Source organism: Gracilinanus agilis, chromosome 1, assembly GCF_016433145.1.
Source record: "Gracilinanus agilis isolate LMUSP501 chromosome 1, AgileGrace, whole genome shotgun sequence".
Taxonomy (NCBI): Eukaryota; Metazoa; Chordata; class Mammalia; order Didelphimorphia; family Didelphidae; genus Gracilinanus; species Gracilinanus agilis.
In genome coordinates this window covers 787,100,940-787,113,468 of record NC_058130.1, presented here as the reverse complement: position 1 = coordinate 787,113,468, position 12,529 = coordinate 787,100,940, and positions in this window count along the sequence as shown.

The following is a 12,529-nucleotide window of genomic DNA, read 5'->3' as shown; positions in this document are numbered from 1 at the left end:
GACCCAATGGTCTTTTAAAATTGATTAAGGAGACTTCCTGGTTAAGATGATTGCAGTGTAGAAGCAGGACACTTTCTCTCCTCACCACTGACTAATACAGAGTCCCTCAAAAGGACAAAAAACATGTTCAGATGAATCAAGGGGCTCCACTGTAGGTGTATCATTGCACGTATGTGGGATTTAGGCATTTCCACTCTATAGGGAGTAAAATAGTTCCCACAAAAACACTAGTGAATTAACCCTCTACCAACACACCTACGTTATCAGAATCAGAGCCAGTTCCCCAGTATCAGAACAAGTGAAGGGCCATGGATAGGTTCTTGGAGCTGACTAAGAAGACCAGGAATTTACCTGAGAGAGCAGCAAGACTTGGGACACCAGAAGGATGAAGAGGGCAGACCACAGGTACAAAGAAAGAGAAGAGAGGGGTGGCACACAGAAGCCACAGAGACATGTAAAGTAGCCAAAGGCAAAAATTACTCTGTAGCTCCATACACAGAGAGCTTGCCCTCCTCACTCAGGTTTCTAGCTGGGAAGGGAAGGAAAAACCAGCATTGAAATGGACATCAATACCCAAGAAACACAATCTTCAACAAACAAAATGAACAAGAGAAAGGCATTGACCATGAATAATTTTTATGAAGAAACAATCCAGACTGCAGAGGAGACAGCAGAGGACAACCAACAGGTAAACACATCTAAACATTCCAAAAAAATTAAAATTGGTCACAAGCTTTTAAGGAGCTTAAATTTGAGATGATGAATTAAATGAAGAAGAAAGAAGAATCTTGGAAAGAAAAGTGGGAAATAGGTCAAAAAGAAAATAAAAGTTTAAAAGACAGAAGTTCCGAATTCGAAAAAGAAGTCAAAAAACAAATGAAATGATAAGCAAATGGAAGACCAGAAATATCCTGCTGGTACCCACGAAAAGCAGGATAAACCAAATCAAAAAGGAAAATCAAAAGATCATGGACAAAAACCAGACTTTAAAGACAAGAATTGGGCAATTAGAAGCCAATGATCTCATAAGACTGCAAGAATTAATAAAGCAAAATCAAAAGAGTGACAAAGTAGAAGGAAACACGAAATATCTCACTGAGAAAATTAATGATCTTGAAAACAGATCTAGAAGAGACAATTTGAGAATCATTGGTCTACCTGAAAACCCAGACATGAACAGAAACTTTGACATTATACTACAAGAAATTATCCAAAAAACCCTTCCCTCATGTTCTTCAACAAGAAGATGAAATAGACATTGAAAGAATCCATAGATCACCCTCTACATTAAATCCTCAAAAGGCAACCCCCAGAAATGTAATTGCCAAATTCAAGAACTTCCAGGATAAGGACAAAATATAACAAGAAGCCAGAAAGAGACAATTTATATATCAAGGAGAACAATTCAGGATTACATAGGATTTGGCAGCCTCCACACTAAACAATCTCAAGGCTTGGAATAAGATATTCCAAAAGGCAAGAGAATTGGGTCTACAATTGAAAAAAATATAATACGAATGGGGAATTAATAATAAACTGAGGACACACTCACTCCCCTCAAGGGAAGGACAGGCAGGTGTAAGGGTGAAAAAGTGGTTTTATGGGTTCAATATATTAAAGATGTTTGCCAGAGGATTGAACTATTATCAATCCTCAATTAAGAATAATCTCAAATCAAAATTGACTTTTATGGAAATTTATTTACATGAGAAGAGAGAGAGAAAGACATTAAGAATCTATCTCACTGATTAGCCCAGGTATATCTTAACCCTCAGCCGAGGGTTAAAGGGTCTGAGGCTTGGAGGTGAATGGAGGAAACTTCATTCACAGAGTCTATAAAAAGAAGTTTCTTAATAGAAGTTCAGGAAGAAGCAGTCTTTAAACTCACCACATGGAACAGTCTCGGTCATGAACCACTGAAGCTCCCTGAGGTCCCCTTCACCAAACCAGCTGCCTCAGTCACTCAAGTGATCTTTTAAAGGGGTCAAGTATGCATCTCTTCCAGTGCCTTCCACTAGCCTTCCTGTCCAATCACAATAGACGCTTTTTCAAAGACAGCATAGGAGGGTGGTCCATTGATTCTGATTTATTACTCACTCTGGCACACAGGGGTTAGGACCTCCCAGAACTGGGAGGTGCTCTCACCTTTGGTGATTAAATCTAAAGATGGTCAGTGTAGACTTAATCTAATTATCACACAGGGGGACACAGATAAATCAAATGGGGATGTGAGTTTCAGGAATGTCAGTTGATTTGTAACTGACAAACTGCCAACCAGGGAAAAACCAATGTAGTGGATTCTCTAACTAAGAGGAGACAGGAAGTGCTAACAAAATTGTGTTTAATAGTAATGACTGAGGGAAGAAGGGAGAGGGGTATTTCTATTCTAAAGAGTAGCCTAATAATTTACCTAACTAGATATCTACCTAAGCTGGTCACTAACTAACTAAGAGGGGCTGGAGAGGGGTTCTCACAGTACAGATTCAGAGATGCTCCAAGCTGGTCACAGATTTAACAGGAACAAGTTCAAAGCAGCCAGTTAATCCAAAACAGACTCCAGTAGTAAGCTAGATTAACCTGTTGTCCACCAACAGTTAATCCAGTCCTATCCTCAACCTAGGTCAGGATGTTTCCCTTGCAAAATCTCCTTCTCAGTGGTGTCCCACACTGGCAGCTCTTTGTGTATATGGCAAAACCTGGACCACACAGCCAACACACCTCCTCTCCTCCAGTTTGGTCAAACTCCCACACCTCTTTTCAAAAATCCAGTTTCATTCCATTATGGAACCCTTAGGTCTTAAGACACAGCCTTATAGCCTGGGTTATTTGCCCCATTACAAAACCAAGGATAACTTACCCATCAAAACTGACTATATACTTCCAGGGGAAAGTATGGGCATTCAAAAGATAGATCAAAGGTATTTGTAAAGAAAAGACCAGAACTAAACAAAAAGTTTGATATCCAAACACAAAAATCAAGTGAAACATTAAAAATTAAATAAGAAAGAGGAAAGAAAAAAGATATATCTTTTAAATTTTCTTCTTTAAGGGCCTCAATAAGGTCAAATTGTTTAAATTCCTACATGGAAAAATGTTATTTGCAACTCTCAAAAATTGTATTCTCTATTATAGTAATTAGAAGAAATATTCATAAATAGAGGTTGGGGTACTAAATGGACTAAGATGATATGCAAAAAAAAGAAAATGGGGGAAATAGAAGACAGCACCAACAGAAATTTGGGCTTTTACATCTGGGCCTATTTTTGGCTTCTTAATTCTCTCAACGAGTCAGGAAGTAAAAGAGCCTCCCACCTTTGAAATCCCAGATGATATCCCAAAGTCTCTCTAGGCCACATCATCTTCTGATGTAGGCCTACTTAAATCAGCTGTTCCTGTTCATATTATAACAAGAGGAGGGCCAGCTCCCTCCATTCCTCAGTACCCCTTATCAAAAGAAGCTATTGAGGGAATCGCCCCAGTAATAAATTCATTTATTGAGCAAGGAATAATAACCCCATGCAAATCAGAATATAATTCACATATTTTACCTGTTAAGAAGCCAAAAATAGGCCCAGATGTAAAAGCCCAATATCAATTTGTTCAAGATTTAAGGGCTGTAAAAAATCACATTATAAAGAGACATCCTGTGGTTTCAAACCCAAACACAATTATTTCCTCTATTCCAAGTAGAATGACACAGATAATATAACATTTAAAAACAGTAAGCTAATTAAATATGTGGATGATTTCCTCTTGGCTTCACCAGATGCTGAAACATTTCAAGAAGATAGTGAACATCTTTTTTTTTTTAGAATTGCATAAAAGAGGCCATAAGATCTCAAAGGAAAATGTTCAGTGGTATCTCCAAAAAGTGGAATATTTAGGGTTCATTTTAACTGCTGGTGCTCATTATATTTCTCCCAGGCACATTGAAAATATTAAAAAATTGAGCAATCCTACCACTAAAAAACACTTACGAGCAATCTTAGGAGCAACAGGTTTTGTAGACAATGCATCCCTTGCTATGGGGAAATTACTAAACCCCTTATAGCTCTAACAAAAGATTCAGTCCCTGAACCACTTAAATTAGAGCCAGAACACAACTTAGCTCCATCAAATCTAAAACAAGCTATCCAGTCTGCCCCTGCTCTAGGCATCCTTATTATAATATCATTATATTATAATAATATATTATATATTACATATTATAATAAATCATCTACTTTATATGTACATGAGTGTAGAGGGGTAGCTTGAGGTGTTTTATCTCAAACTTTGGGACCTTATCAGCATCTGGTTGCTTATTATTCAGCCCAGCTGGACCCAGTAGCTACAGGAGCATCACCATGTCTTAAAGGCGTAGCTGCCACAGCTTTGTTAGTAACAAAAACTGTTGATCTAGTATTGGGATGCCCATTAACAATTATGTGCCCACATGAAGTAGAAGTATTACTGCTAAGACATAGAACACAGGCATTTTCTAATCAGAGAATTACAAGGTATGAAATAACCTTACTAAATAATGAGCATATTACTTTAAAACCTTGTAAACTCTTAATCCTGCCACCTTGCTTCCTGATTTACCAGTCTCAGAAGAATCATTAAATAATTGTGAAACACTAGTGTACATGGCTGAAAAGCCTCAAGACAATCTCCTAAACACTCCTTTAGACAATCGAGATATAGTCTTATTTACTGATGTTTCTTCTTTTATGAGGGATGGCATACACTACACTGGAGCTGTTGTAGTCACGAAATTTGACACTGTGGTCAGCTTCACTGCCCTTAAATCTAAGTGCTCAAGGCTCAGAACTCATAGCCCTAAAACATGCATGTGTAATTGCCAAAGATAAAAAAGGCAACAATTTATAAAGATTACAGATATGCTTTTGGAATTTGCCATTCGGTGGGTATGTTATGGCTTCAGAGAAGATTTTTAACCTCAGCTGGAAAATGTATAGCTAATGCAAAAATTATTAATGAAGTTCTTTCTGTTCTTCAGCTACCCAAAGCCCTAGATGTAGTTCACTGCTCTGCCCATACACGTGGCACTGACCCTGTCTCTAGGGGAAATGACCAGACAGATACTGCTGCAAAGCTAGCAGCCATAGAAGGGCCTGAATTGATTTTAACGTTGATAACCACTGATTACTTAAATTTATAACTTTACTATGATTAGGAGGAAGTGAAATAATGCAAGCAGAACTTTATAGCTAAACAAATGAATGGAGTATGAGTGTCCTCTGAGGGAAAACCCCTGCACCCTAGAAATTTTTATCAACAAATTTGCTGATCTATTCATAAAAATGGTCATTTGGTACCCAAGGTATCATGGACTCTGTTAAAAGAGTATGGATAGGGGCAGCTGAGTAGCTCAGTGGATTGAGAGCCAGGCCTAGAGACAGGAGGTCCTAGGTTCAAATCTGGCCTCAGACACTTCCCAGCTGTGTGACCTTGGGCAAGACACTTGACCCCCATTGCCTACCCTTACCAATCTTCCACCTATAAGTTAATACACAGAACTTAAGGGTTTAAAATTTTAAAAAAAGTATGGATAGCTCCTGGCATAACCAATATAGCCTCTGAAGTGTGTGCAGCTTGCCCTACCTGCCAAGCATATATTCAACATGCTTTTCATGGCAAAACTTTTGTTGGGCATCCTCTGGCTTACACACCTTTTAAGCACCTGCAAATTCATTACATAATAATGCCAAAGTCTGAAAAATATAAATTTTGCCTAGTCATAGTGGATCAACTGACCAGATGGCTGGAAGCATTTCCTACCACCCAAGCCACAGCAGCTTTTTTCGCCAAGGTGATTTGAAACATTTATTAATATTCATTTTTAACATGGTTACATGCTTCATGCCCCTACTTTCCCCTTCAACCCCCACTCTCCCACCAACCATAGCCGATGCATATTTCCACTGGTTATAACATGTGTCTTGTTAAAGACCTATTTCCAAATTGTTATTAGTTGTATCGGTGTGGTAGTTTCGAAACCACATCCCCAATCATGTCCTCCTCAGCCCATGCGTTCAAGCATTTGTTTTTCTTATATGTTTCCTCACCTGCAGTTCTTCCTCTGAATGTTTTTTACCATACATCCCTCAGAGCTGCCTTGTGTCATTGCTTTCTGCTGGTACAGAAGTCCATTACATTCAAATTTTACCATAGTATATCAGTCTCTGTGTATAGTGTTCTTCTGGCTCTGCACATTTCTCTCTGCATCAGTTCCTGAAAGATCTTTCCTGTTCACCTGGAACTCCTCCAGTTTATTATTCCTTTTAGCACAATAGTATTCCATCAGCAGCATATACCACAATTTGTTCAGCCATTCCCCAATTGAAGGACATACCCTCCTTTTCGAGTACTTTGCCACCACAAAAAGCACTGCTATAAATGTTTTCATACAAGTCTGTTTATCTATGATCTCCTTGGGGTACAATCCCAACAATGGCATGGGTGGATCAAAGGGCAGGCATTTTTTATAGCCATTTGAGCATAGTTCCAAATTGCCAGCCAGAATGGTTGGATCAGTTCACAACTCTACCAGCAGTGCATTAATGTCCCAATTATGCCACATCCCTTCTAGCATTCATTATTCTCCCCTTCTTTCATTTTAGCCAATCTGCTAGGTGTGAGGTGATACTTCAGAGTTGTTCTGATTTGCATTTCTCTAATTATTAGAGAGTTAGAACACTTTCTCATGTGCTTATTGATACTTTTGATTTCTTTACCTGAGAATTGCCTGTTCATGTCTCTTGCCCATTTTTCACTTGGGGAATGGCTTGATTTTTTATACAATTGATTTAACTCCTTGTATATTTGAGTGATTAGACCCCTGTCAGTTTTTCGTTGTAAAGATTTTTTCCCAATTTGTTGTTTCCCTTCTGATTTTGACTACATTGTTTTTGTTTGTACAAAAGCTTTTTAGATTAATATAATCAAAACCATTTTATTTACATTTTGTAATTTCTCTAACTCTTGCTTGGTTTTAAAATCTTTCCTTTCCCAGAGATCTGACAGGTATACTATTTTGTGTTTTCTTAACTTATTTATATTTTCACTCTTTATATTCAAGTCATTCACCAATTCTGAATTTATCTTGGTGTAGGGTGTGAGATGTTGATCTAAACCTAATCTCTCCTATATTGTTTTCCAAATTTCCCAGCAGTTTTTGTCAAATAGTGGATTCATGTCCCAAAAGTTGGGCTCTGGGATTATCATACACTGTCTTGCTGACATCATTAACCCCAAGTCTATTCCACTGATCCTCCCTTCTATCTCTTAGCCAATACCATATTCTTTTGATGACTGCTGCTTTATAGTATAGTTTAATATCAGATACTGCTAGGCCCCCTTCCTTCACATTTTTTTTCAATATTTCCCTTGATATTCTTGATCTTTTGTTATTTCAAATGAAATTTGTTATAGGTTTTCATAATTCAGTAAAGAAGTTTTTTGGTAGTTTGATAGGTATGGCTCTAAATAGGTAAATTAATTTGGGTAGAATGTTCATTTTTATTATGTTAGCTCGTCCTACCCATGAGCAATTAATGGCTTTCCAATTGTTGAGATCCAGTTTTATTTGTTTGGAAAGTGTTTTGTAGTTGTTTTCGTATAATTGCTGTGTTTGTTTTGGTAGATAGATTCCTAAGTATTTTATATTGTCTAGGGTGATTTTAAATGGTGTTTCTCTTTCTACCTCTTGCTGCTCTAATGTGTGGCAAATATATAGAAATGCTGATGATTTATGTGCATTTATTTTGTATCCTGCAACTTTATTAAAGTTGTTGATTATTTCTACAAGCTTCTTAGTTGATTCTCTAGGATTTTTTTAAGTAGACCATCATATCATCTGCAAAGAGTGATAGCTTAGTCTTCTCATTGCCTATTTTGATACCTTCAATTTCTTTTTCTTCTCTAATTGCTACTGCTAGTGTTTCTAGTACTATGTTGAATAATAGAGGTGATAATGGGCATCCTTGTTTCACTCCTGATCTTATTGGGAAGGCTTCTAATTTATCCCCATTGCATATGATGCTTGTTAATGGTTTTAGGTATATACTATTTATTATTTTTAGGAAAGTTACTTCTTTTCCTATACTTTTCAGTGTTTTCAATAGGAATGGATGCTGTATTTAATCAAAGGCTTTTTCAGCATCTATTGAGATAATCATGTGATTTTTGTTTGTTTGACTGTAGATATGGTCAGTTATGTGGATGGTTTTCCTAATGTTGAACCAACCTTGCATTCCTGGTATAAATCCCACCTGATCATGGTGGATGATCTTCTTAATTACTTGCTGGAGTCTCTTTGCTAATATTCTATCTAAGATTTTTGCATCTATGTTCATTAGGGAGATTGGTTTATAGTTTTCTTTCTCTGTTTTTGGTCTACCTTGCTTTGGGATCAGTACCATATTTGTGTCATAAAAGGAATTTGGTAGGACTCCTTCTTTGCTTATCATATCAAATAATTTGTGTAGTATTGGGATTAGTTGCTCTTTGAATACCTGATAGAATTCACTTGTGAATCCATCAGGTCCTGGTGATTTTTTCTTTGGTAGTTCTTTGATGGCTTGTTCAATTTCTATTTCTGATATGGGATTATTTAGGTATTCTATTTCTTCTGCTGTTAATCTATGCAATTTATATTTTTGTAAATATTCATCCATATCTCCTAAATTGTTATATTTGTTGCCATATAATTGGGCAAAATGGTTTTTAATGATTGCTTAATTTCCCCTTCAGTAGAAGTGAGGTCTCCCTTTTCATCTTTAATACTGTCAGTTTGGTTTTCTTCTTTCCTTTTTTTAATTGGATTGACTAGTACTTTGTCTATTTTATCTGTTTTTTCAAAATACCAGCTTCTAGTCTTATTTATTAATTCAATAGTTATTTTACATTCTATATTATTAATTTCTCCCTTGATTTTTAGTATTTCTGACTTAGTTTTCATGTGGGGGTTTTTAATTTGCTCGCTTTCTAATTTTTTTGAGTTGCATACCCAATTCATTAAACTCTGCCCTCCTTAATTTGTTAAATATGCACTTAAGGATATAAATTTTCCCCCTGAGTACTGCCTTGGCTGCATCCCACAGAGTTTGGTAGGCTGTCTCATCATTGTCATTCTCTTCAATGAATTGTTGATTGTTTCTATGATTTCTTCTTTGACAAATTGGTTTTGGAGAATCATATGAATTTTCAATTGGTTTTTGATTTTCCTGTCTAGGTGCCCTTACTAATAATTATTTTTATTGCATTATGATCTGAGAAGGTTACATTTATTATATCTGCTCTTTTGCATTTCTTTGCAATATCATAACAAACATAAATAAATTAACAATTACAATATAAAGGGTATATACATTAATATAAGGGGAGAAAGGTAACAATTTTTACAATATAAAGGAATCAATTGGCCCTTCCTTTACAAAAACATTCAGGAGGCAGTCACCTTTTGTGACAACAAAACATATACATATATATATACATGTATATTTATGTATACATATATATATATACACATAAAACAAAACAGATGAATTTAACAAAACAAATGAATTTTAAAACAGACAAATTAATTTAAAACCCCCCCAAAGTTCAAGATTTTTGCAAATTCAGTTGCTCTCTTAGGCTCCTCGATCATGTGTTCTCCATGTGGTCTTCATAGGCATCTCCATTTCGATTCCAGGAGGCAGTAAACTTTTTCTAAAACAACCTAAATTCTCCATATGAAATAAAAATATACTGCCCCCTGAGGAGGATAGAAAGAAACATGAAATCGCACAGGGAAAACATGGCTAAAGCATGAGGCATATGAATCACTGCCAATCAAATTCATCAGAAAATTTTGCACAAAAAAGCCAAATAACTAGCGGATGAAAAATTCTAAACATCCAATTCTAAAACTTCATAGGAAAAAAGTTCTAAATATGAAACAAAGGAAAACCACACTAAGTCTTTGAATAATGCACAATTAAAGTAATCCATGTCTGATATCATGCACTTACCCACTTAGCAGCAAGGAACACAGTCAACCACCATAGTAAGAAAGTTAGGGAAAAGGGACTAGATTTGTATTTATTGGTCTGATATTGCATCATTTCTTCCTTTCTTCTTTTGTCATTTCTTCTCAAGGATATAATATGGATCCAGAACAGCCAATTGTTAGGTACTTGACATAAATTTTCACAAGGAGTGTGGTTCAAAGAGTCCTATGTCTTAATGTATGTTAAGCTTCGCAACCTCGATTCTCACACTAGGTTCAAGTCCTTTTTATTGGCATAGAAGTCTCAGCAATCCTAGTAGGATTGGTTTCTCTTTTTGACCTGTGTACTCTTTTAGCATCATGAAAGTTAGGTACGTCCTTCTTTGGCACTATATTGATATCCGTGATTCTTTGGCACTGTATTGATGAAATCTGTGCTCTTTAATTGATCCCATTTCATTGAATCAGACATATGTATTAAGTCCCATAATAACAAAATACCAATGGCAGTTTCAGTAGTCTAAGACTTTTTGGGCAGGCAGTTACAGTTAGAACTAATGGAACTAATAGATACACTAAACCTACATTAATCTAGGAATAAAAAACTCTTTCAATTTAGATAGATGACATGCTTCAAATACAGAAAGTGGGCATGCAATTATAAAAATGTGCTAAAATTTCAAAAAATATATATCTCCTATTATCAGTGACAATTAGAAAAGATATGCATATTTATGTTGTTATTCATGTCACTTAAGGAGGGGTAGAATATAAAGGTTCTTACCCAAGAATTATGATGCATTTCCTCTTAGCTTAGCCATGATCCACGGTGTGAGTGCAAATGAGGTAAAAACAATGGAGTTATAAAAGCAATAATACATTTAGGAAAATACAAAAATTTCACAAAAAGCATGAAATGCAAATCAATTCAAATTCAAATCAAGTCAATTCAATAGAGTTAATATATGTTCACATCCCAAAATACACAAAATACAAGTTTTCCAAATTATCAATTCAGAGGCACATGTCAAATACAGGATAGCACAAATAAAGATAAGAGGGTAGACAAGAACTGTATTCAAAATTCTGTTCTGGGTTTTACAGGTTAAGATTGAGGCAGAGTAAGAAGCAGCTCTTAACCTCTCCTGACCAAAACACACAAAACTCCTCAAGGGGACATAAAAACAAGTCCAGACGAACGGAGGAACCCCACTACAGGGCACAGTGTGGAAAGTATGTGGAATCGAGGCATTTCCATGCTATAAAGGGGTGAAACAGCTCTCACTAAATCACGGGCTGAGAAACCACCCCACCCCCACCCCGTCCACACACAACACCTATAGTGCCGAAGCCAGCTAAAAAGAAATAGAGAAAGTTTGGGGCACCATCCAGTCATTGGCAGCTCCAGAGCCTGTTCCAGAGAGCAGCAAGATTTAGGACCCGAAAAGCTAAAGAAAACACACAAACTCTGAGCATGGAAGAAGGCCTCAGAGAATGGACGCAGGGTACAGAACGCAGGCTCAGAGAACAGGCGTGGGTGGAGGCGTGGGTGGAGGCAGACACAGCCATGAGCTAAAGCTATGAAACCCTGAGTGGGGAACCAGTGCAGACAGGTATACGACTGTAGAAGCAGCTCCCTGAGACTTGTAAAGAAACCTTTGGCAGAGGATCAGGCAAGGGGATCCACCAGGGGGCTTGAACGTGGACAGACCCTGAGCGCAAGGATAAACCTGAGAAGCTGCTGGGCTAATGATGGCTACCCAGTCTCAGGAAGTTCAGAAGAGAAAGATTAACAACAAGAAAAAGAAGTCTTTAACACTTGACAACTTTTACACAGAGAAAATCCAGACAACAGAGCAAACAGAGGAGGAGAACAAACAAGCATCTGGACCCTCCTCAAATAAGGAAAACTCCTCACAAGCTATGGAAGAGTTCAAAACTGAGATTTTGAGGAAAATGGAAGAGATCTGGCAAGAAAATAACTGTTTAAAAGGTAGAATCATGCAACTGGAAAGTGAGGCTCAGAAACCAAATGAACTGATAAGCAAATTGAACAACAGAAATGACCAGATTGAAAAGGAATACCAGAAGCTTATAGCCGAAAACCAGAAGATTATGGCTGAAAACCAAAAGATTGTAGCTGAAAACCAGTCCCTAAAGGCTAGAATTGAGCAGCTAGAAGCTAATGATCTCTCAAGACAACAAGAACAAATAAAACAAAGTCAAAAGACTGAAAAAATAGAAGGAAACACAAAATATCTCAATGAGAGAGTGACAGACCAAAAAAACCGGTCTAGAAGAGACAATTTGAGAATAATTGGTCTTCCAGAAAAACCAGAAATTAATAGAAACCTGGACTCCATACTAACAGAAATAATTCAGCAAAATTGCCCTGAAGTCCTACAATAAGAGGGCAATATAGACATTGAAAGGATTCATAGAACACCTGTGACATTCGATCAAGAAAAGAAAACACCCCGAAATATTATTGCCAAATTCAAAAGCTTTCAAGCAAAAGAAAAAAATCTTACA